General features: G+C 44.9%; 1 protein-coding gene across 1 annotated transcript in view; it reads right to left on the reverse strand.

Annotated features, from left to right (window-relative positions):
• Positions 1-26,303, reverse strand: part of ankrd11 (ankyrin repeat domain 11) — a 108,119-nt gene that overhangs the window by 57,556 nt on the left and 24,260 nt on the right. The window contains exon 2 of the mRNA XM_071528789.1: positions 21,358-21,444. The gene's annotated coding sequence lies outside the window, so the exon portion shown is untranslated. The remainder of the gene's footprint in view (positions 1-21,357; positions 21,445-26,303) is intronic.

The raw sequence follows: 26,303 nt of genomic DNA on the forward strand, positions 1-26,303 counted from the left end.
TCCCTGCACAAAATAACATCCTGGGAAGATAATCTGTGAGCGTGTGACAATTTATTCAGGCTCACGTTTCTGCCGAGTGTGAAAGCCATTGAGCGGTAGAGGGGAAGCGCAGGAGACCAACCAGTGTGCTGGTTACTTCTGCCTAGAGACACCCAGCTCACAGCTTCAGCAGCCATACAGAAAGGACACACCATTTCATCTCATTTGCTCTGCCACGTTCACCACCTCACCCATACAATAGATTTACTATTTTCCTTTTTTCTCCCCAATGCTTCTCTCTCTCTCTGCATCACTGCCCACTCCTCCATCCACCCATCCCTCCTGCTGCTGCTAGACCTACTCTGTAAAACACAAGGGAGGCTGGCTGTGTTGTAAAATGAGCTACAGTGGGATGCAGAAAAGGAAGGTTTGTGGTGTCTTGGATGACAGCGAGCGAGCAGCAATATACCATCCCCAGTCAGATGGAGTCTCTTGAACAAAATACAACCATTTGCACTGACACAGAGGGAAAGCAGTTGGTCAGCAACCATATTCTAGCCTTTATAGATGTCTGCCATCCTCTATAGCTACCAAGATGATTGATTTATACTATTCAATAGGAGGTATTTAAAAACAGCATGGCCGTGCCAACGGGAGTGGAACCTGTCTGTTGGTGTCTTTGGAGAAATGTGTTTCAGAGAGGAACTGCTAATGGTAGAGTGGCGTTCCAGAGCAGTAGCAGTCATCGGGGTGAGCTCAGAGGTTTGGCCAGTCCAGCTATGGTCAGAGGCAGCGCTGTGGCAAAGCCCTGGAAGCTTCTTTGGTCTTGGGGGAAGGGAAACCCAGTCCTCTACATCCAAAGTGAAACCACACAGGCCTCTTTATCCCATCCATAGAGTTTAGCACTGGGTTAGAACTTACTGGCAAAAGCAGCCAAAACAACACCCCATGTAACACCAAATGTTCCCAAATTTGGTAAATTTTTTTCATTAAGCTCAGGTTGTCATGAGTGATCATCTTCTACACCCAAGTGCAGAGCTTCAAACCTCAAAATCCACATGGTGTGAGAGATCTGATAAGTCATTTACACACATCACTCTAAACCCATACTCCACCTCTCTATTGCCCTACACCCTCCCCAGCCTCTATCCACTATCTTTTCAATAATCAACTGGCTTTCCATAAACAGAGGCATAGTCACACAGTCACACCCTCACCTCCCTATGTAATGTGGTAGTGACTGAAGTGGGAACTAGGGGCTATACTAACAGGTGGGCCTGCATGCTGCGAGGGAGATTCACCCGATTATCCAGCCAGCACTCAGGACAGGCCTGTGTTGATACTGTGTGTGTGTGTGTGTGTGTGTGTTCCTCCTCTCTCTGCAGGACAGGTGAGGAGCAGATCTGCCTCATCTCATTCCCCATCACGTACGGTTCCAGCTCCATTACCCCCCACCCCACCTACCCACCCACACATACCCAACCAACCCACCCACACACCACGTCCCCTTCTCAAACTATCAAACTGGGCCGGCCACAAGGCAGGCAGTTGCTATAGCAACTGCCTGTGGGGTTAACCCTTTGGGGGAGAGAGTGTGAAGTCAGGGAGGATAAGGAGGAGGGAAAGATGCAGCACACTTGGACCCTATTACTTATTGCAGACACACACATACACACACCATCTCCGCAGAGGAATGGGTAGGCAAAAATCCACCCAACCCACTGGCTAAGTAATGAGGTTAGAGTCGACACAGAAATAGAGGGTACAAACATACAGAGAGACAACATTGCTGGTAGAGCGCCGTCCTCTCTGCCCCCTCAGGCCTCTACAACAGGTGCTGCTGCGCTCTTTCCAGCACTCCGCAGGACCTCCCTCCTCTGCAGCACACCCCAGCCCGCTAGGTGAAGCTCCGCACCGAAAGTTGGAGAAGATAATGCCAACTGGGGCACAGGTGAAATGAGCATGAGGTCACCGACATTTATGCAGAAAAGAGCACAGCTCAATGTTGAAACCGGAGCCAAACGGGTCTGAAAGCACAACAATGAGCTGGTGTAGATACCTACACGTTAGCCGAACTCAATGACCCATTCTAGGGGGAGGAAACATACACACACACACACACACAGAGATGGGGGATAACAGCAACTGACCAGCAGTTTTACCAGTTCAATTTATCATGAGGGATGTCAACCATGTCCTTGATGCTTAATGCTGCCAAGGCAGCTGGTATGATGTGATTTAAATCTAGCATTCCACTTAGCTCTGTGCTACCCATGGGACTATGGAGCTGGGGAGCGGGCGAGAGAGAAGGATTAGACTTCCCATTGTTTACTTCAGCTTATCCAGGGTCCAGTACTCAATATCACACCAACAGCAGAGGGACAGAGAGAACAAGCTTAAGAATTATACTACAGCAGAGCAAAAAGAAAAATAACTGCCACCATGTCATGGGTACATATGAGATAATATTGCAAGGGGCAAAAAGATACACCAAAAAATCGACCCGAAAATGTGGCTAATTCAGTCTGATAGGCTTTACCATATTTTACAAATAAAGCCTAGCTCAATCCATTTCCATGTTTCTCATATCACTTGTTTATTTACGTGCCAGCATAAATTCCTTTCCCCACTTTTTACTTTGTGTGAGTGGCATAAGCAGGATAATGAAGTGGCTGGAAATTGGCTGGTCCAAGTCTGGCATACAACCACACCAGAGTGACAGTTTTAGCAACATCTATAAAGCACTCCATTTTCTCATCAAGAGTAAACTAGCATGGAGAGCAAGCCTGCTCTGATGATTAGACTGACCATAGGCAGAGAAACATCCCTTTGCCTTTTCCTTCTCCTTTTTGCTTTAGTAAATCATCAACTTTCAGCATGCATCCGTTGACCATTTCCAGCAAATAACACCAACAACTTTGTAAAACACTAGATATCAACATGTGCTGAACTTGCTTCCACATTTTGTGGAGATCTCTGAATTAAAAGTCAGTCCACTGAAACAAAAATGTAATTTTGAAATAAGCAAAAGATGAAAATATATATACGCTGATGCATGCAAGGAATGTATAAGCTCGTCGTGCTGTTTATGTTCATGCAAATGTAAATTTTAGCACAGTTTTGGCACAGGAGTGCTACGAAAACAACAAGCATTGACCACTGCTTGTACACTATTGTTAATATATAAGTACCTTTAAGGTATCATATACTGCATAAGAGACTTCAACTGTATCTGAATTATGTGGGAAAGGTTATGATGTGATTCAAATAAAATCACCTCTGAACGTTTTTACAAAATGTCCCAGACAAAACCGGACCAGGAGCAATATACATATATCCAGGTTCTTTTCTAAATGCCCTGAGAGTGTTAGGTGGAGAATGAATTTGAGGAGGGAACACAGTGTAAAGAGAGGGGCAAGCTTCTGTCCACTGGTGGGGGGTTGGCCTAGCAAGCACAGTATTCATCTCACTGGAGCATACAGCAGATGCTCAGGACAGTCAGGTGAAATGTTACAGGCTTTGTCTAGACGGCCTAACAGCCACAAACAGCTTGGTCAGCACTTAAAACCTGCAAACCACAGGGACGGGAAAGATAACGCTGCTGTTAGCTTGAGGAAGCCTTGCTACTTGACAAATAAAATATTAGTCGATTACACTGAATTATTCAAACTACCTGCCAACACAATCTATCTACAGGGGGTGGACAAAATAATGCAACAACAACACGAAAAAGGACTTTAAATTTGAAGTAATTTAAACACAATTACAAAGGCAGGTACAGAGGCAAGTCAAGGAGTAGTTCACCTAAAAATGTAAATTAAATTGGTTATCTACTCACCACTCACCCTCATGTCAGTTGAAACACCAGTGAAGTTTGTATGTCCGCATAACACACAGTGAGTTTGGAGATAATGAGGTAAATACTGGACTTTTGGACCCACAGTGCAATCGTTTGTCTTCAGAACACTTGAATTACGCTGCACGAGCTGTTTAGAGTGATTTTGTGGTAATTTTTACCCCTTTTTGGAACTCGGCCACTTAAGTTATTATGGAGAAGGCTGATACTGAGCAGTGTAGTCGCTGTATGTTATGTGGACATGTGTTTTGACTGATATGAGCAGATAATGAACAGATTTTTGGGTCAACTATTCCTTTAAAGCTGCAGTAGGCAACTTTTGTGGATTAACATTTATTTAGAAGTAATACAAATAAATTTCTCTGATATTTTCATTTCAAAGTGAAATCAGTGGAAATCCATCTGACCAATGAGGACAAGTCTGAGGCAGAAGGCGTGACTTCGTACTCTCAATCACTCCTCCTGTCACTTAATAGGGGGAGGGGGAAACGTGTCATTTCTTGTGATGGTTTGAATACCGGAGACTTGATCTCTTTCCTCCAGAACTTACATAGAGCAGCTTTACATTGAATGAATTAACAAAACAAGTCAGCTTTAAAAGAGGTCTGACAATCAGTTTTTTATATTTGTTTTCAAAGCAACATGAGGCAACTAACAGAGATAGAAAGAAGAAGACAAATATTCAAACACATTCCAAGGCTAATTCCAATGAAATGGATTCCTAATCACCAAATCTAAACATGACTGAACCATTATAGGAAGTCAGAAGATATAGATTTCCACCTCTTTCTTCTCTCAAAGAACTAGAGGCTTTCCTTCATGAAGAAAGGTCCAATATCCCTCTACACACAGTACATGACTTATACGACAGCACCCAGCAATGATTGAAGCTGTTCTGAAGGCAAAGGGTGGCTCTAACACGTATTACAGGTACAAGCAGAAACTCAAACTTCATCAACAGAAAATCCATCGAAAAAAATAAAGATGAATCACTCAGAGGAAGGCAAGTATGCTAAAAAAGGAATGTAGCCTAACCATTTTCAAGCCAAAAGTAGAGCGAACATCACATTGCCTTTCCAAGATGAAAAGCACTCAAAGATGAGAAGGGACTGAGGAGCGATGCAGATGTGGCTCTTGGATTGCTGCCGAAGTGGGTGCTCTTTTCCTTTTGGACTGGGTGGTCTCAGTATTGTTTATTAGTCACAGTCTACATTAACTCAATTATGATGTTGGGCCAGTGTGAAAATTGAGATGCAGCTTGTTAGATCTATTGATAAGTACCAACGTAGGCCTGGTGCTAACATTACTGTAAACTGTTGCTGTTTTTTGGGGATGTAATGTTATTATGAGTTGGGTATTTGCATACAGCAACAGTCTGTAATAGATATGCAGTAATAATGTAACTAAACAGTTATCACATCATTTTCCAAAAAATGTTGATAGTGTATATAGTGAAGATATTACCATCTCTGTAGACATGATCACTCTTAGGCACTGGTTGAAATTCTATTGTTTTGTTATTTGTAGTCACTTCATTAGTTGTATGCTTGTTTGTTTGAGGGTGTGGCAGGTGCTGTTAGTCCACTGATGTCAAAGTGCTAGTGACACTGTTGCAAAGTGATTGCTGGGAAGTGCTGTGCAAAGAAACTACAGCAATGACTGCACCAAAAATAATCTTGTCTATTTTCACTTCAATTGTTCACGTTTTTCATTGTCTTAGCCTCCCCATCCTCACTGTCAACTAGTTATAGATCAGCTTGTTCCATCTGCAAAATCAGCACACATTCAAGCCACCCCCTCAGTTTTAGATTTGCTTGAACAAAACAGCACCAGGTTGTAACAGGAACAGGTTGTATTTTTTTTTTTTTTTTACTTTGTTTTGGCTTTATCTGTACATTGTATCAGCAGCTTGTATGACTGAATGAACTTTCAGCTAGACACATGCCAGTGTGGGTGAGAAAGGATATGCCCAAGCACGAGAGGATAACGCACCAGAGCCGGAAAAATCTATTAGAGAAGGGAATTGATGCACTCTCTCTGCAGACATAGACTACTTTTAAGTATCAACTGCTGGCATAGATAAGGACAGCTTGAAATTGTTGCCAACTGTATTCGCTGATCAATTTTGGAGTCAAAAACAAGAGGCCGATGAGGCACATCTGGCTCACGATCTGTGCAGTGCATTGCCCGGTGTGTAAGGCTTATCTCAAGGTGTTGGCAATTTATTGTGATTTCAGCAACAAAACAATAATGCCAATTCATGCTGGCTTGTTCTGCATCCAGTAGAACCTGTAATTCATACAACACTGATGTTTCCTACAAGGGTCTGCAGTTTTCTGATGCCTGACAACAAGAAAACAAACAATACAACCTAACATGTTCAATGGGCAAGTTTCAAGCTTTGTGATGTGGCCAGGAGCAGCAGATTAAGATGCAGGAGAGAACATAGACAGTCACCACATCTCTGATGTCTTATCTGAACACATCACTGTCACACACACAAACAAGCCTCTTGCTATTCACACGCACACACACTTTCTCTGGATGTGCGGGCGGATGAGAGTGAGTCACTCTCCCTTCTGGCCTTGAAAAAAACAGCAATCTATGACGGAGAGATTGGGCCTGGGCCAGTGTGCTATAGGTACATAGCACATGCATTTCTTTTCAGTGACAGTGGGCCCGTCTTTGTCAGCATAAATTGTAATTTATTAACACAAAGCTTCGGTTGTGCAGGCAAAACCAATTAAACATCAAATGTGTTACAAGCTCACTGTAAAGTTACTAGTTATTATCATAGCTGTCCAGACAAGCATGGCTCTCACTGACACCAGCAGGCTCTACTGCTGGACATAATCACAAAACCAGTGTTGCATAATGTGAAAAAAAAAATCAAAAAAAAAATCAGGGTCTTCTCTTACTCCATCTGTTTGATTGATGCCTTCTCAAGACTCCGCTCAACCAATCCTTTAGATCAAACCCTCCATTCCTCCGAACAACGAAGTGCAAAAAGAGGGAAAAACAGATGCAGACACAGAAAGAGAGAGGGAGAGCGAGAGAAAGGGAGAGAGACTAGCTCTAAATCTGGCTGATGCAATCTAATGGAACATTGTATTATGAAGGGCTGAGGCTCAGGACTGCTGGCTAAGTAATGGAGTTCTAGCAGCCAGAAGAGATAATGCCCTCACCCTGGGGAGTGAGGGATGGGGTGGGGGGGCAAAGTAAAGATGGAAACTCTACTATGGCCTGGAGGTGACGGCTAGCTACTCAGCGTCACGTCCGCCGTCTGTCCTGTTCCCGGGATGGACTTGCGGGGGTGACGATTCTGGATCCATTCTGCAATGGCTACAGGCCACATCACCCCAGCAAGCCAAAGATTAGGAACACGAGAATACACTGGAGGTAGATAATGGGTGAGACAGTGAACAGTTTTCAAGGCTACGTGGTGAGAATAACAAGGCATAGAACAGCAGATAAGTATACTGTATATCAAAGACAGCAATAACCGAGACATTTAGAAGAGCTAAAAACTGAGGCCACATCGAAGTTTGTACCGTGATTATGCCCATGTAGAGCAATTATCCACTGAACACAGATAGAATGGACACCAGGAAAAAAACAAAGAGAGAAAAAGACAGAAAAGTACATGGAAATCTATGATAACTGGTATGCTATTTTGGTGGGCAAATAAATCAGCTGCTCTAGTGAACATTGTGTGTGCGGGGATAGGTGGGTGTCTGTGAAAGAAAGAGAGAAAGAAAGAAAGAGTGCAAGAGATACAAAACAAGGGAGAATGGAGAGAATGTTGTACCATGACAAAAACGGGAGGTAAATGTGGAGCAGAGTGAAGCCTAGGCTCTGAGCGTGAGCAGCCGGGGAACTGCTAGCACCGCTCTGACAGAAACAGCATGCGGGCACTGCTGAGGGAGAGGAGGTGAGAGGAGAGGGATACAGAGGAGGCCGAGACGAGCGATAAACGATGGCACGAGAGGAGACGGTGAGGAAGACCAAGGCATATGTCCATAATTTCCGAGACGCCCGGAGCTTTAATAGATTGAGATCGGAGCAGTGAGCCTCTGACTGTCATTGGTACACAGAGTGTGTTGGTTTCCCCAACAACGCTTCTAAATATAACCCTCCACAACTGGAGCAAATGTTGAATAATGAAGCGCAGGAGGCTCTGGAAAAGGAAGAAGTCGCAAAGCAAATTCAGCAGCAGGTTTAAACAAAACAAACACCAGTAGGCCCATCTCCACCAAGGCTCACAGCTATACAAATGGGAACACAAACTATGTGCCATGATATACCCTCAGTTTTGATGTCTGTCCCCTCACTTATTCATTTATACATTTTTGAAGTCCTCCTATTGAAACTGGCATCAAAGACAGGTAGAAAACACAGGACTCCAAGGCCCAGAATCCATTAGGACAGGGAAGGATGCCAAATTGCCAGCTCATTACTGACATCAAGCCCATGTCAGGGAGGAAGAGTTTGAATTTTATGAAGCATACCAATATGACTGGGTCCTCCAGGTCTGGCACATCAACACACACCGCTCAGTCTTTAACACACACAGGGCACAAAGGGTTGGTTCAGAAAAGTGCAAGTTTGAATTCCTGCCTACTCTGAGGCCAAGTCAAACAGGAGAGGCAGTGACAGAGCTGGAGAAGGCTCTCCAGCACAGACGCTGTGGGAGCCTGGCAGGCAACACTGCAGTGGAAACGGACAACTTCACCTCAATATTCAGTAGCAATACCACACACACACTGATCTTTCAGTCTAAGGCTACCAGAAGTTTGTCTGCTGGCCTCTGATGCACAAAGTGGGGAAACCTGTTTGTTCTCTCAGCCACCCAGCAAACACTGTAGCAAAACTGTCCTGTGGCCCAAGTGTTAAGCATCATCTGTTGCCATTAGGGATGAAACAATACATTCAGCTCATGGCCCGGTTTGATACACAATACTGGGTTCAGGGTTCCATCACAGTTATCACAATATTTTGAGCAAAATTTGAATGAAAACAACTATGACTGAAAAATCCCTTGTAATTAATGAGGGAGAACAAAAACCAAAGTACAAACCATAAACAGAGTGACTACAGGTTTCTATAAATTGAATTTAAAACTTTTTAAATGCCTGTTCAAATGAAATTTAAGATCAATTTCATCCCCAAATAAGCCTGAAGAGTAAAAAAGTCCATATGTGTGCAAACAGGGAAATTTCTCACAAGAAAAGCAGTTTAAAGATTAACAGCTATATTCTGAAGACCTCTGAAATCATATTTAAGGTCCTGTCTGGACAGGATTAGTATTGCAATACAATGTTGGTAATGTAATTTAGTACAGCTCATGTCAGTGATTTTAATGAACGATCCAGACAGCACATATATATATATATATGTTGAGGGGCCACTGAGGGGGCAGATTGCATCTTATGAATCACATCCCATCATCTGGACAGTACTAGAATTGATAAAAATTGTTGGAGAAACAGTAGGTAATTCGCCAGGTAACTCTTACCTATGCAAGGAGACGCACTTGGTAATAATAACAAATTATGTTGATCCGCACAGCATTAAAATCACTGAAAAAAACACTACATTGACATGACGCCCTATAGTAATACCAATACTGTCCAGACAGGGTGTAAAACTAGAGTTGTCACGATGGTGCCATTTTGACACCGGTGTCGTTTCCCTCCCCAACACCGGCCACACCCGTTACACTGCCTGTCGCCACTAGAGGGTCTAAGCGCTATCAAAGTCAGCGTCACTACAGTGAAAATGAAACTTAAAATTCCTCTCCAAACTCACATTAACGGCATTTGTAAACGGTAACACTTTTTAATCAGCGATTTATAACACTGCTCAACACTCAGGTAGTTAATGTGAGTGCAGTGCAGATTCTGGCATATTGCCCTTCTTTAGGTTACCACCGGATTGTACTGGACACATTGCTGTCACTAGGTAAGGACAAATAATTAATCCTATTCATCTTAATCTGTCATATTAGTGATCAGATTTAGTGATCAGTATGTTGTTAGTATGTCCATTTATCATTTTGTGGCCTAGCTCTGAATATGTGCTTTTATTTTACAAAATAACAGTATTCCCGATGTGGGGCTAATGCCACCGGTGTGGACTCCAAGACCGTATGCCACCGGTAACACCGCCCACCGCAACAACCTTATGTAAACTCAAACGCAACACTTACCCATATACCAACAACTGAAGTTTTTCATTGTGATGTGGTTGTGCATGGTGTAGCGTGTTGGTAGTGTTAGCAAGACTCTCTTACAATACTTGCAAACAGTCATTGTCCTATCAGTTGTCTTGTTGCTGTTTTCCTCCTTAATTAGAAAACCAAAATGCTGCCAAACAGCAGACTTACAACTTGACGGAGTGTCCTCGATTTCAATTTCGCCTGAGTGCATCCTGCCGTCTACAATGTCTAAATGTAGTGAGTTCAGCTGGGCTCACCTGAAGTGTGATGATCTAAGCCAAGAGTTTCTAGCCTTGCACTCTCAAACAATGCAAAAGAGAAAAGACAGACTTGGAGATTTAACTGCTACATATAGACAGCTGAAATACAGAACATTTTTTCAACTCAATAGTACATATTGTCTAATTTCTGTCTTGCGAAATTTCATCTCAACTCAAGGTGCCATGGTCTTGATTAGCCTCAGCCATTTCAACTACTCAACAAAACAAGTCCAAAGAGGTACACATCATTCAATGCGATGCAGTGTCCTCGATGCAACCTAGCCCCTTGCTCCCTCGCACAATGAGCAAAAAGATGGCAGGGTGGGACATGAGGCCTGTGTGGCTGTCAATGCAATGCCATTAAGTCTTGGCCAAAGGTCAACAGAGAGGCCAGCTCTGTCCTGAAAGGCAGAGGAAACAAAAGATGGGGAAAATAAGAAGAGCGAGCAGAACAGTGACGATGCCAGGAGAGCAGAAACCAGCCCTTCCCCCGGTGTCGGCCCGTGTCTGTACGAGAGGAAGAGAGGAGATAGAAACCAGAGGAGGGTGAACTCAACTAGCTGGCTGGCTGACAGACTAAAAGCCTGACTCCCCCTTTCAGATCAGGGGTCACCTCAACACAATGTCCTGCCGCCCCTCCCACCACCCCACAAAACGCCACACCTCCTTCCACATCGTGCTGACTTCAATCCTCCCCCTTGCAATCGCCACATCTCAATACCCCTCCCCTTTGCTTGGCTGTGGCTCTCCTGCCCTCCTTCTGCTATGGTTATCTACATCTCTCCAAACAATAAGGCCAAGGCAGTGAAGCCCAAAGAGGGCAGGGGAGGGCCGCAGATGCATGTCTCCCCCCCCCACACACATTCAGCTCTCCCTCCAGCCAGTGGAGAGTGAGGGGGGCCCCTGGGGGTGTGTGGGTGGAGGTGGTGGGGGAGTGTGGGGGAGGAGGGGGAACCAAAGCTATTGTTACAATGTAGCAACAGATGACATCACTTCACTGGCCCATGGCTGCTTTCTCTTCAAACGAGAGGGGGGGGGGGGAGACGGTGGCTTGAATGTGTGCTATTGAGAGAACAAGGATACTGAATTATTTCTGCTGGCCTCAAAAACCTAAAGGGAAGCCAAGTAGATGAAGAGACAAAACTGGAGCGACCTGCCCATCCACCCGAGTGGATGGGCAGGAGTGGGGCAAAAAAAACAAAAAGACAGAGACAGGTTTTTTGGGTACCACATGGGTGCAGCTACTGGAGTGTCTTTGCCTATGCGAAAAAACCTGACGCGCATCTCTTAGGCTCATCCACATGGTGAGCCTCCCTCCTCATCAACAGGCTGAGCTGGTATTGATCCTCCCTTGGGGTTTTCTATTTACAGTCCGCTGGTCAGCAGGGAGAGCAGGGGGGTGTCTTCCAGAAACTTTACTCAGCAACCATCGATTAGCAATTAAACCAGGATCCTGCATTCCTCCACCAGATCTGTGACTCTCACATGCCTCATAAAAAGCGTTCTTAGTGGACAGATATCGGCCAGGCCGTGCCAGTGCGATGTGGTCACAAACAAAGCCACCTCTGGTGAGCTCATGTTCTGAAAAGTCATTAAGCTTTGATACCGATAGTGACGGGAGGCTGTGGCTACTGGGTTTTACCATGTAGTCAAGAGCTAATGTATGTTTACCAGTGAAACTTCAAAGATTAGAAGACAGACAGACAGACAGATAGAGAGAGAGAGGAAGGGAGAGAGGGAGGGGGTGACTAAAACAGTTGGCAGACAGCCAGGGGATCTCGTAGGGTGTGGTGCCTCTACATCCCTGAAAAAAAGCAAAACATTCCCAGGACTTTGTTCTGTTAGTTGAAGCAAAGTGCTGGTTTGGCTGAGAGAAAGCAGACAGGGGAGAGAAGCAGAAGAGCAGAAGAGCTGGAGAAAGACAGCAGGGAAGCAGAGCAGACCTGGGGTTCCCACATGGAGGGAGTAGCCATATGTCAGCCTAACTCAGCACACACTAGGTCTATGGTATAGTGGAGAGAAAGAGAGAGACAGAGGACTGGGGGGCAGAGGTCTCTCGCACTCTCTCTCTGCCTGTCTTTCACTGCCTCTCTCAATTCAGTGACTTTATTGGCATGACAACATTGCCAAAGCAGTATACAAAATGTAAATCTCCAAAACCCAACAAACAGTTTATACATTCAAACCATATTGGAATGATGATTTGGTTTGAATGAATGTACAATTAAATTACAAGATGTCTCTGTCTGTCTCCATCTCTCTCTGCCACCCCCCCCCCTTCTCCCTCCCCTCCACTCCTCCTCTCCAGATAGGCCTGCAGGTTGGAGGAGGGGCTGTGGCTGGGGGGGATGAAGTGGCGTGGGAAGGGTTAAGTCCAAGCAGGTCCATCTGCTTCCTCATCTGTCCTCCTGGCTGGCTCCTGGCCTCGGCCCAGCTCCTACACAGCCTGCAGCCTGACACAAAGCATGGGCACATACACACAACTGGACTGCACACAAAAATACAAAATCGAAATATTGACTGGTTTAAGTTTTTTGCAATGCTTTTTTTTTTTATTAGAGGGAAAGGTTTTCCAGATGGCCTTAAAAAAAGATATTTAGGCCCTGAGCCAAAGCCCTGGCCAACAAATCCAAGTAAATGTCTGACAGAGTCTTTAGCATTACATTACATTCAAACAGAAAAAATTGAGAGCATTGGCATCAATGTTCCCCCCTCTGCGCTCTGGTACCCATTGGTGCCGAAAATGCCGTTCGCCGGACACCCGGTGACGCATCAGCGTCGGGAACCCCGCCGAAATCTCGGCCGGATCACCGGGAACAACTCGGCGCCCGGCTATTGGCACTGGCCGGAACCACGCCCCCGGGAAACTCCGGGAAACGTCGGCAGTAAGCCCTCTGTGTGCCAAAACCTCCATGCTTGTCTGTGTCTTTCTCTCCGCCGACAGAACAGAGGGCTGTCAGGTGGACTGAGCTCGCACATATGCATCGAAATAAATGGCGATATGATATAATTGTATAGATTTATTTAGCTTCAGTTAGCTCTTTCAGTTTACATGCATGATATTGGTCAGCCTGCTTACTGTGTGGGAGAAACGGGTTCCCGATCTCAGCGGAGAAACGAGATGGCGGAGAAAACAAAACTTAAATTTCTGGCACTGTGATCCTATGTGCCACGTGCCACAGCCGACCAATGGTGTAACTTTACTCAGTCAGTCAGTGACAGACATTCGCGTTTATCATAATATAATCTTCTGTCAATATTGTGCACTTGTATCACCCTTCCCTTACAACCACCATCCACTCAACCCTAGTGAGAGCAACAAAAAGCAAAAATCAAACCAGCCGCTGTCTGTTAATTTGATCCATACCTGTGACAACATGTAAAAATGGCAGCCTGTTAAGCCTAGGCTAACCGCACTAAGCTGTGAAGATGGTCATTTATTTTCCCCCAATGTGGAAACTTCCCCATGGGGGAAAAAAACAGAATAACCTTGATGTATGGAGGAAGAAAACATCTCTGCATACAACCGCCATTACAATAAGTGTTAAGTTAAACAGGTATACAAGCCTGGACCCATCCATGCACCGTGTGCAGCCGGACAGCTGGAGAGAATCAAAGCCAAGAGCGGCGAGGGAGGGGATGGCAGTGTGTGCTCTTACACACACGCTCATAAAAGAGCATGTTGTCGCTGAGAGGAGAGGTTGTCTGATGAAGGAACACCTGGTTAGGGAGAGGCCTAAACCTGCTGAACCCTCACAGTTATTCTGCCTTTGTATTCAAACAATACAATAAAACCCAGAGACCTGCTCCTATACACTACACTGCACAGGATTTGCAATTGCCAAGTAAACACAAGATGACTTCTTAAGCCAACACAACCATTTAGTGTGCACAGTGAAAATTAATATATTATAGGCTAGTAATTGTCGCAACATCCAGTTTAGGCTACCTGTGAAGATGCAGTGAGTATCACAGCAGAGGCCGCTGATGTTGAGGGTGTGTGTGTGTATGTATGTGTGTGAGGGGTGTGCAGACTTACAGTGTGTCAGACAACAAGGTCAGCCCATCCCGGGAGAGGTGTTGGCTTTCTAACAGAGCACAGCTACTTGAAACCAAGGTCACTGCTCTGTGGCTGCAAGAGGGACAGGAGAGTGGGGCCAGACAGGGAGGGCTGTGCCACACGGCTCTGTATGCAAGTGTGTTGTGTTGTGCATGCAGTACGTGCGCACGCAAGTGTGTGTGCAGGCGAATGTGAGAGTGTTTCGTATGTGTTGTGTGTCTGTATAAGTGTGTGGGTGCATGAGTGTGTATATGTCTGTGTTTTGTCTGTATGTGCATGTACTTGCATGTGTGTGTGTGTGTGTGTGTGTGTGTGTGTGTGTGTGTGCGCGTGTGTGTTTAGATGGGTGGAATTCAGATTACTGGCAGAAAAAAAAAAAAAACACATATCCACTCCCATTCAGGGCAGAATTTCCTGAAATCAGATGCCAGTCTGACATAAACAAATCAGAATAGAGGCCATTATCGCTGCCATTATGGCTGGAAACTGGAGAGCAGGGATCTTAGCCGCTCTCTACACTCATTCAACCTTTAATAGCCCCGTGTACGGTTTTGACTGGCTCCCTAAGAAAAAAAGGCCCATCTACCAGCAGAGCACTCTGATAGAGCAAGAGATTACAGCAGTGTCTCCTATAGACACTCAACACCGTGGATCCATTCCCAAGGCCTCGGGCTCATGGTAAAGTTTAGCAATTCAATCTAGCTGTGCTGCTAGCCCAGGCTGGGCTCTGACCTGCTGAGGAAGTGACATACACAGTATCAGACAGTGTGTACCCTGTTGTAATATCTGCTTCTTCTTCAGTTAGGTGGTTGCGGTGGGGGCATTGGAAAGAGCAGGAGGAACACCCGGCATATGGTAAGGAATGAGAGTATGTGTGTGTGTGTCTGTCTCAGTCCAAGCACAGGTAAGTGATGTGAGATGCTTAGCTGTTACCTCCATATAAAAATACAACTTCAAGAAAACATGTCTTCGTCTTCAACACAATGCAACTCCCAGCAGACAGCTAATCTTGGTTTGGCCCACCATACTACACCATACCGCACAATCACATTCTGTAACTATACTTGACATTCTACAAATACCAATTTAATCCAGTGTGCTATGTTGACAGGTGTGTGAGAGTGTGTGTTTGCTTGTGTGATGATCAGTGAGATCTAAGAGCCACTGAGGGCTCAAAGACATGAATAAGATTTGTATTTGTACGCACTATCGAAATGCACAGCGGCTGGATGGGGGGGCTGTTGGATGGACAAACAAATCCAAACTGTGTGTAAAGGGAAGGCTGGTTCAGTGTTATCTTATCCTCCCCCACCCTGGACCAGGGCCTAGCAGCTCTAAAATTAGCCGTCACATCTAAACACAGACTTTGGTGTAGCAGCTCCTCTTTGATGGGAACTTGGCTCATAGCTGACGCACCGAAAGCAGGCTCTATCCCATCTCCAAACGCAGAGACGAAGCCAAGACAGTACGCAGATGCAAAGTAGACTCACAGTCCTTGACTGTCTACATTTTTACATTATAAGCATTTGGCTGATGCTCTTATCCAGAGTGACTTGCAATGAAGGCAACAGTAGAATACGTTTAATTTCTTAGATCACCAACATTACAAGTAAATGTTGGTGATCTAACAAGATGCATGTGATGATAGAATGATCAGGGATGGAATAAGTAAAAAGTGGAATAAGTAGGTTTGGGATGATACGCTTACCTCACGGTACGATTCGATACGAGATATGGGGTTGAAAATTCAGTACAACCATGATACAATGCAATAGATAAAAGTTCAATGACAACAATGATTGTGCAGAATTATGTTTATTTCTGAGCCACACATCTTTGTAGCAATGCCATTGGCTAACTCCTAACGACAGCAGGGAAAAAAAACAAAACAAAACAAAATACAAAATCTCTCGATTGAAGCAAAGCAACATCCTGTGCTCATTAGAGGTGCGCAGAGATGCTACAGTTTGTATTTGTATCTTTAGTTGTCCAACCAGCCAAATTATGTTATTTGTATCTATATTCAGATAAAACCGGAAGTGGGTAGGGCTTAAACCAGAATAAAATGCCATAGTCATTGCCATTGCTACTGTTGGAATATTAAAACATTAAACTGATGGTTTTACAATGATTGATCAATAATAGTACATTATAGTATAAAAGTATAGCAGTATAACATCAGATTTGCTTTGCTTTTCTTTTTAAAGCTTTATTTAACAAACAACACCTGGATGTTATGTAACCATAAACATACGCTTTTATAAACACAGCCAAAAACAACCGTAAACAGGAAAATAATCTCCACCCGGAACTATTGTATTGTATTGTTCGGAGGAATACTCAAATTTCTCAAAGTTGTATTTTGTGAAGACAGGCTTCTGCATGTGCGATGGTAGTAGTCTGGAGCAACGGGGAGACGCAACATGCCTGCTGTACTGAACAGACGCTCAGAGGACAGGGATTCTTCATCCACCCTCAGTCAAACCAACTGCCCTTCACAAAGTCTATCAGCAGAGCAGATCCGCCGAGATAAGAAAAAGCAAAATATTCCTAAATGCTAAATTAGTAATCAAAATCAAAAGCAAATAAAAAGCCTATAAACAACCAACTCTCTGTTTCCCTCTCTGTGTACTGCGGCTCCTTGTGTGTGTTTGTGTGTGTGTGTGTGTGTGTGTGACAGGCATGAACAACACAAGCAGACTGCCTGAGAAACACAAACAAACCCCGCCCCCTTCTTATCTCAGTTCAACTGAGAAAAGCCAGTCCAGTTATATTCAGTTGAATGTGTTTTCTCCATGACTATAGGAATACTATTAACACATCCAACTAATATTGAAAAAAATGTGGAGGGAACAAATATTTGTTCAGAACGCATTATTCGTGCGTTGCCGAATATAGTATTCTGATTTGGGAACATCCCTAGTGCGCATCTTCCTAATAGCAAGTTTCTTCTAATGTCAAATTTCTTCTTCATCTTCACCCTCAGCAGCAAATTCCCAACCCCAAACAGAGAGAGAAAGAGAGAGAGCCGGCAAGAGAGGAGAGAGAGACGCAGAGACAGAGAGCGAGCCTTGGAGTCAACGCTGCAAACTGTTGTGCGCAGAAGCTGCTGCCATGCTCTGCTATTTATCCTTTTCACTCTCACGCCTACGAACTGCTTCTCCTCGCTCAGAGAGCTAACTGGTCTGAACCTCCATCACACGGAGCACACTGGCCTCCCACTCCTACCCCGCTAACCATGGCAGACTGCCAGGTGGGAGAGAGCGCGTGTGTGGCCGAGCCGCACTGTACGTCGGCGCAAGGACATGGAATTAGGGAATACTTACGAACCATTACGCAACCTGCCGACCTTGAGAAATTCGACATAGAGCTCTATCATTCCGCAAATGAACTCTAACCTCCTGTCTCGTCGTTGGGCATGCTGATGTGGAAGCCCTGGGTAGGTGGGCAGTAAAGCATAGTACCGCACTCCCTCTCTCCCCGTGTCCCTGGAACTGCGCGACCCGCGGCAGACCTCACATTCCTCTGCCTAAGATGTGAGCGCCCCGCCATTCTGCTTGCTAATGGCAAGTTTCTCCGCTCTCCGCGCCACAGAGCCATGACTGTTCGCTGCAAACAGACTCCTTCTATACACCATTAGTATGCGGCCTGCCTGAGGGGGAGGAGGAGGAGGAGCAGAGGGGAGGAAGAAGGGAAGGTTGGGAGAACAAAGCCTCTATAGTCGTCTCTCCAGCCGGGCCAGGCCGAGCCGCGCTAGCGGGGGCGAGTTATGTAATGTGACTGGCAGGGCCCACTTCCCTGTTCACAGAGCTGCCGCACACACTAATCCCCACTGAGGAACAAGCCCTGCTTTGGAGGCAGAGGAGGAGATAGAGGGGGAGCAGAGAGAGTGAGAGAGAGAGAGAGACAGAGAGAGAGATATATCCTGGTAACAAAAAGAGAAGCAGTGGAGGAAGTGTGATTACAAGAAACTGAGCCTTTCATCTGCACCACATCCAACACACACACATACCCATACCTCCCCTCTCAGCTCCTCTGCCAGAAGATAACACTGAGAATGATATCAGCACTGCTGATGGTTGGACGCAGCATAGAGAGGGGGAGGGAGGGAGGAGGAGGCAGAGAGAGAAATGGATGGAGCATGAGTTTTGTGAGGCTGGGAGGGAGTGGCACCAAGAGTCAGGTAGTGTGAGAGAGAGAGAGAGAGAGAGAGAGAGAGAGAGAGAGAGAGAGAGGGCTGGGAGGGAGTGGCACCAAGAGTCAGGTAGTGTGTGAGAGAGAGAGAGAGAGAGAGAGAGAGAGAGAGAGAGAGAGAGAGAGAGAGAGAGAGAGAGAGAGAGAGAGAGGAAAGGGAAGAGAGCTCGTCGGGCACCTTAGTCTGCTCCTGCCAACCGTCGGGGCTAGGTGGAGGATTTAAAGCAGTTAAAAATAAAAGTCTCATTCTGATTTACTGAGCTGCTTGACTAGAAACCATGTGACTGGCATCACATGAGGAGAGGGAGGAGGAGAGTGGCAGGAGGGTGTGCGGGGGAGTGGACACAAACACACACGGAGAGCACGTATTCCACTCTTGGCGGCATAATAAGCTTTGTGATCAGTTTCCTTGGTTTCCACTGACAGTAAGCAGATATAGGCAGCTAGGAGAGGTAAACAGTAGCAGCTCTTCTGCCTGTGGCAGTGCACCAACAAGACAGCGAGAGAAGAGGCAGAGAGAGAGAGAGAGAGATAGAGAGGCAGAGAGAGAGAGAGAGAGAGAGAGATGGTGTTGGTAGCTAGTGTTTTGTGCAGGGAGGAGAGGGGGATGAGCCAGCGTTGCAGCTGTTGGTGTCAGGGGCGTAGGCAGGCCAGCCACTGATCACCAGGCCACAGTCACATTTCATTAATCCATGTTCACAACTGTTTTGTGATTCCCGACAGAACACTTGGATGATGGAAATTTATAATTTTTTCCCCATTTCTCTCTCCCGTCACGATTCTGCCTTAGAAAATCAGATTCTCAGCGTAATTCAGCATATTCCTAACAATATACTCTGTGCAATATCAGGTGATCAGGATGTCTCAATATTTCTCTCTAAATTCAGAGGATGTGCTTCATTTTCCTCAATGGCTATTGCACCTGTGTAGTGAATGAAATCCATGAGTTCTGTCTTATCTATAGTAGGGTTGGGCGATATGTTAAAATTTTCCAACCGGCCACCGTCAGCCCATCAAAAGCCGATTGCCGATATATTCTCGTAGGTGTGTGTGCGGCGCACGCAGGGGGCGGGGGAGTCCCCAACTCCCCACACGCCATCTTCAGCGAACAATCATGGAAGAGCTCGTTGCCAAAAAGAATACAAAATCCCCTATTTGGGATTATTTTGGTTTTAAACCGGACGAAACAGACAAGCTGAAGGACCTAAATTAAGTAATTTGCCATCTTTGCAAACAAGTAGTGCCAGCAAAAGACTGAACAGCTGTCCGACACTATTTGAAAAAGAGTCCAATGGCGTCAGATGAAGGACGCCTCCACTTGCAGCCTCCAAATGAACAAACAGGTGGGGATAACATATTATGCTATTAAATGATCAGGGTGCACAACTGCACATACAGCTTTTGGTCTAGTTCTCAAATATGATTTATGAATTGACGTTGCTTTTCAGCACCAATCGATCGGACAGCAACCACTAAAGACGGCTTGTCATTTAGTCACTCACTGCCCTGTTTTGTGAAAGACTCGTCGGAAATCAGTGCAACAGGAACGTGCATAATATGGCCCAACTCCAACGCCATTGGTTTCCCTGCAACTAGGCAGCTTGTTTTGTCCAACAGAAGTTTGAACGATTATGCCTTTCATCAAATCCATCATTTGGCTAGTTTGACCAATACGTTACCTTGCTTATATGGCGGCAAAATGGATTTTTGTGCCTTTTACATATGAACACCCCCCCCCCCAAAAAAACATGTCCAGTTCACAATCTAAAATTTTCAGTGATGACGATGTTCAGCTACAGTCACAACCAACAGCAAGCTAGAGAGCATTGTGTGTGTGTGTGTGTGTGCGTGTGTGTGTGTGTGTGTGTGTGTGTGTGTGTGTGTGTGTGTGTGTGTGTGTGTGAGAGAGAGAGAGAGATGGGGGAATGGAGGGTCTTTGTTGGACACATGCTGGTTCTGCACTACAGAGGCTGTGACCCACTTTCCACAGTCTCTAACATACACACACACACACACACACACACACACAAACACAGACACACACACAAAGCCTCTGACAAAGGGACAGGAAGGCAGAGCCTAGGCATGCACTAAGCCCTGTTCTTAATACATGCATTCCAGTGGAGAGAGCTCAATGCTGCTGCGCTTTCAGCCTGCCTGTTGGTACAAGCAACTGTTGGTACCCGCACACGCAGTCTCTTGCATGGCTGGATGGAGAGCTGAGCCTGGCAGTTGTAGTATGCGCGCGCACACACACACACACACACACACACACACACAGTCATACTCTACAATGGTCAAGAACACTAGACTGTGGGTTGGTTAAACAAGAAGCACTTGAGCTGCCTAATGTCCCGCCATAATCACCATGATATATTAAACGTAACCACTTATGCTAACAAGGTCATTAATTAAGATAATTAGTGCATTAATTAGCAAATATTCCTATGTCAATATACTTGTTTTCACATAACACATTGGTGGTATCAATATGGACTCTGTATATTAAAGCGTTTAAGAGTTCAAGTAGTTTCAAGAAAATCATTCTTGAGTTCACAAGAATGTGTCTACACACAGACAGAGACACACACACACACACAGACGCCACCATGATGACATGTCCCACATACCATGTACCATGGTGACAGGACATAAAAAAAGGCAAAAAGCTAGCCAAAAGCTTTTCTAAGAAACAAAATAGTTTTCCTAATAGTGTTTACATGATAGAGGCCCTCAGAGGACCAACTGTCAGTCAGATATATTTTCAGTAAGATGTCTTTCATCAACATACCGATTCCATGGCTGTGGGAGAAGATCAGAGGGCTAAAATCCAACTAGAAAAAACACCTGCTGCTGCCGCTGCAGAGTCCACAGAATCCTGAAAAACAAGATGAAAACAAAACCAAGGATTAATCACCAGAACAGCGCAAGCAGTTTCACATTCCTTACGACGGACGGGGACTGGGGTGGACAGAGAGGGTCATGTTTCCCCTCCCAGGATCAGTTCTCTGGCAAGCCGAGAGAGGCCTATGGAGGGACAGGACACACAGGCCACAGACACACTGTAAGGCTTTTGGTCCCCAGAAAGAGCCCCTCACCCCAACACTGGGCCTTCAGACCCCAGAGCTTTAGGCCCCTCCTCCCTGTCACAGACCTGGTGTTTACCCACGACTACCCAAGCTCTCTGCCCAGTCCCTGGTCCCCTGCGTGGTCTTATACCACAGAGCAGTCCTCTGTCCCCAACCTTATGTTCTGGTCCCCAACCTCTCCCTCTCCCACCCAACCAGCCTAAATGACCCCAACCCTCCCTGCGGCAGGGCCCAGGCTCTATAGGCCCCTGCATCTAGCCCAGCTGTCCTCAGGCCTCTCCCATGTCTGGCCCACCATATGCAGCCAAACCAACCCCAACCCAACCCAACCCAACCCATCCCATCCCATCCCAACACCCCCAGCCCTGCTCATGTTCCTAACCTTCCTAGCTGGCCGCCCTGCCCCCAGTCCCCTCCCAGCTTCGAGGACAGGGGTTTATCAGGATTTGGGAGGCAGTCAGGGGGTGTGGGGGAGGGAGGGGGGGTGCATTACAGAGGCCCTGTGTTGGGGCTACGATGGTGACATTCCAGTATGACTGTGGGACTGTCACCCGGGCCTGATCTCACATTTGTTCCATGAATCCGGTTTAAAGTTAACCCAGGGGGGAGTGGAGGCCAACCGCCAGCAGCAGCTAGCTGTAAGGTTAGACCATTTGCAAGACATTGCATTTAGAAGCTGCAGGGTATTGCATCTCACTATATGGTTTACATATGAACACTTTAAAGTCCCTACTGATAACTGTAAAGGTGCTACAGGATGAAGAAATGGGACGGAACATGTGTTGAAGGTGCCACAGGGTAGAGCAGACGGGCTGACAGGACAGGCAGGGTGGCAGGTGGGTAGACAGGAGAGGATTAAGGCCAGACCTCACTGGGATGGCCTCAGCAGTAGTGGTAAGGAGGATGATGGTAATGTGCGTTTGTGTGTTTGTACAGGAACCTGTGGGGCTTTCCCAGCGGGACGCACAGGATTGGCGGATTGCAATAATCCAGCCAGGAGACAGAACAGCACTGCCCTCCGAAGAGAGCCTGGGATACAACTGAGACAATCCCCTACCGATGATCACACACACAAATTGACACAAGACCACGGTTTTACCAAATTATACAATATTCTACCATAACAAGCTGTACCAAGTAGCTGATGACACCACTCAAAGCATTCCAGAAACTAAAGATACAACTACGGCAGCCAGACTGAAGTTAGTCTCTTAGTGTGGGATGACAGCTAGGCATGGAGACATAAGGAAGGGGATGATAAATCATTTGAGTTTACATCTCTTATTTCCTTATTACAAATCACGATGCTTGCTGCAGAGCAACTCCTGACTAGATGTTTGGGTAAATCAGGTTAGAGCAAAAAGTATTTAAACTAGAAATAAGCGCCTCGCGGTTGTATGCGTTCGCCAATAAACTTTGTTTTATCATTGCAAGGACAGACTTTATTTATTGAACATATGTAATTAATGTGATTATTAGGTCAACTTAGGATTCTGGTGTCTGCAAAAGTAAGTGACAGCACTTCCACCGTTTTTGTAGAATAACCCAAGATCGTTTTCTCAGCTACAGTGGTAAGCAAAACATTATGATGTCACAGTGAAGTTGACCTTTGAACTTTTGGATATAAAATGCCATCACTTCATCATTTTATCATATTAGACATTTGTGTGAAATTTTGTCATAATTAGCATATGAATTCTTGCGCTATGGCCAAAAACGTCTTTTGTGCGGTCACAGTGACCTTGACCTTTGACCACCAAATTCTAATCAGTTCATCCTTGAGTCCAAGTGGACATTTGTGCCAAATTTGAAGAAAATCCCTCAAGGCGTTCCTGAGATATCGCGTTCACGAGAATGGGACGTACGGACAAACCGAAAATATAATGCCTCTGGCCACGGCTGCCTCCGGCCACGGCTGTCGCCGGCACGGAGGCATAAAAATAAAACATTTGTCAGAGTTTTCAAGAAGTTGGGAGAAGAGCCATTGCTAGTTTGTTATCAGTAGTGTTGCATATAGCTATACAGTATGTACAGTAACATCCAGTATGACATTGAATGGTCATAGATAGCTAATCTCCACTAAATTTTTGAACATTTTTGAAAACTGGTATGCCTTGGTTAGAAACATGCTTCTATGAGAGAACTTTTCTAAAGGTGCCTATGCAACTTCAGAGTTTTTTTTCAATTCCACTTTTCCAATAAATAAATAAGTAAATAAAGCAAACAATTACATTGGCATCAGTATCAGGGCTGATACCAGGCTAAAATGTAAGTTCTCGGCATCGGTGAAGTGAGCCGATGCAAAGAGATACAGCAGGATGTGCACGCTCCTACGCAGGCTGGAGCCTGGGGTGAATGCATTTCAACGGTTTTAAATTCCAAAATGTCAGCAATTTGGGAGCATTTTACCGTGAACTAAGACAAAAAAAGTCTGTAAACGGCAGGGTTTGTGGTGCTACTCGGAAGAGAGGAGGGGAGAATCTTAAATTGGCAACCAGCAACCTAATCAAACACCTCAAAAGTCAGCATAGAAAGGCATATGGGCCTATACACAATTCTCAATCAAATAAAAGAAAAAGCTAATAAAATAGAAAATAAGCAGAGTGTTCCTTGTCACAATATTTTAGCATTTTCATGGTTGGTTTTTCTACCAACGTCAAGCCAACAAGTCAAAAAAACAAACAAACAAAAAAAAAAAAAAAAACAAGCACATAATTTGTGATAAACAGACCTATTTCGCTCTATGAAACCAAATACAAAAGCCTAATACAGCTTATTGGTCACTTAAAACAATGCATTCTGCTTCCATTACATAATTGTTAGCTCTTATTTTTTTTTATACAGCGTGAAGTTAAATTTATCAGTGAAGTCCTGCATAATGGGTTCATCAAAGTTATCATTAATGCAGCTTTGGGATCAATAGATGTAGACAATGAAAAACAACCAATCAGGAAAGAGGCAGGGTCATTAATAACGACAACAATCAATAGGAAACTGTCTTGACGAGCCATCACTGATCTCAATACAACTGTGGGATAAATAGATATGGATGATCAAAAAACTGACAATCATGAAAAGGGGCAGTGCTTCAATGACATCACCAATCAACAGGAAAATTAAGTCCGATCAGCCGTCACACATCTTTATGTTGTTTCAGAATCAATAGATAGAGCTGATCAAAAAACAGCCAATCAGGAAAGCGGGAGGAGCTTAAATGACATCACCAATCAATAGGACTCTGTACTACCGAGTCCAACAAGCCATTAGTCATGAACAGGAAATTCTCTCCTAAGTTCAATGAGTCATCACACATCTCAATGCGAATTTGGGATGAATAAAAATAAACAATGAAAAAACAGCTAGCCAGGAAAGGTGTAAGGGCTTATATGACTTCAGCAATCGATAGGAAATTTTCATGAGTCTAATGAGCCATCACACATCTCAATATGGCTTCAAGCTTGCGCTCCGCTGTCCGACAAGCTGTCAACAGTAGATGACCACACATGCAAATTCAGTATCAATGCAGCCAATCAGGAAAGTGGGAGGGCCTTAATTGACATGACCAATCAAGAGTTTGCGATGAAAAGATACAGATTATGAAAACCAGCCCTAACCCTAACCCTAAAAAAAAAAAGAAATTTCTGGGATGACCTGACAAACCAACCTATAGTAGCTGCTGGTGGCAGCTAAAAAAACAAATAACCCCTTCCAGTCAAAATTTCAGAATAATGATTGATGAACATGTGTAATACAAGTAATACAAAGTACCTATTAGTGAATAAGCACCAATTCTGATACTACAGATATTATTGGTGCACCTTTACAAGAAATGTACAACCCAAGTTAATGTCACCTGCATATTTGTAAACAGTTTATAGACAGTCATGATCAATGGAGATATGTGGCCTTAAACAGTAAACTTGATAGACTCACACATTATTTTGTGTGTAAGAAGAGGTAAACACATTTTTTGACAGTTTCCAACAAATAACTTGGAAAGTAGCAAACAGAGAGCTGGGGATGGGTCCCTGCTGTGTGATGACCGTCTCTGCTTAACGTTCAAATGTTGCAAAGTGACATGTGTACAGGGAAATCAAACCCTTAGTGGACAAAACATAAGTCCAGTAACTTGACTGAGTGTGGGGAGGTGATCTATGGAGGCAGATGTGGGTTTTTTTTTATCATATTTAACAGCAACTCAGAAGCACTGATGAACCACTGAACTCACAGGAAAAGTTCCTTTTGTCCTTGATTTTCTGTGAAAAATTCAACCATGGTGCAACTGAACAGCGATTTAATATTGTCTAAAAGCAAGGTTGCTGTGAAGAAATATGGTAGAAAGCCTCCTAGCTACGGTTTGGGAACCAAGGCCAGGGTACATTGAGGAACATGTTCCACTGTGACCAGAACCGACTGGATCAAAACACATTTTCCCTATCAATTCCAAATTCTTTATTTTTAAAAATAGAACAAAATGTACAATTTTCAGTTCACTCTCCATTCTTCCCTCGCCTGCTGTGTGCTTGAGTGACTGCGAGGCGTGGTGATCTCGGGGGGAGCAGAGTGTGCTCAGTTCTCCGCAGCAAAGGAGCAGTTTCCTCGTAGCTAAAGCATATAGCAACTTAGCAAGCATGGCAAATGCTAGAAA

Source organism: Centroberyx affinis, unplaced genomic scaffold, assembly GCF_046629955.1.
Source record: "Centroberyx affinis isolate AG114_WGS23_722 - 3 ecotype Tasmania unplaced genomic scaffold, CSIRO-AGI_Caff_v1 ptg001726l_1, whole genome shotgun sequence".
Lineage (NCBI taxonomy): Eukaryota > Metazoa > Chordata > Actinopteri > Beryciformes > Berycidae > Centroberyx > Centroberyx affinis.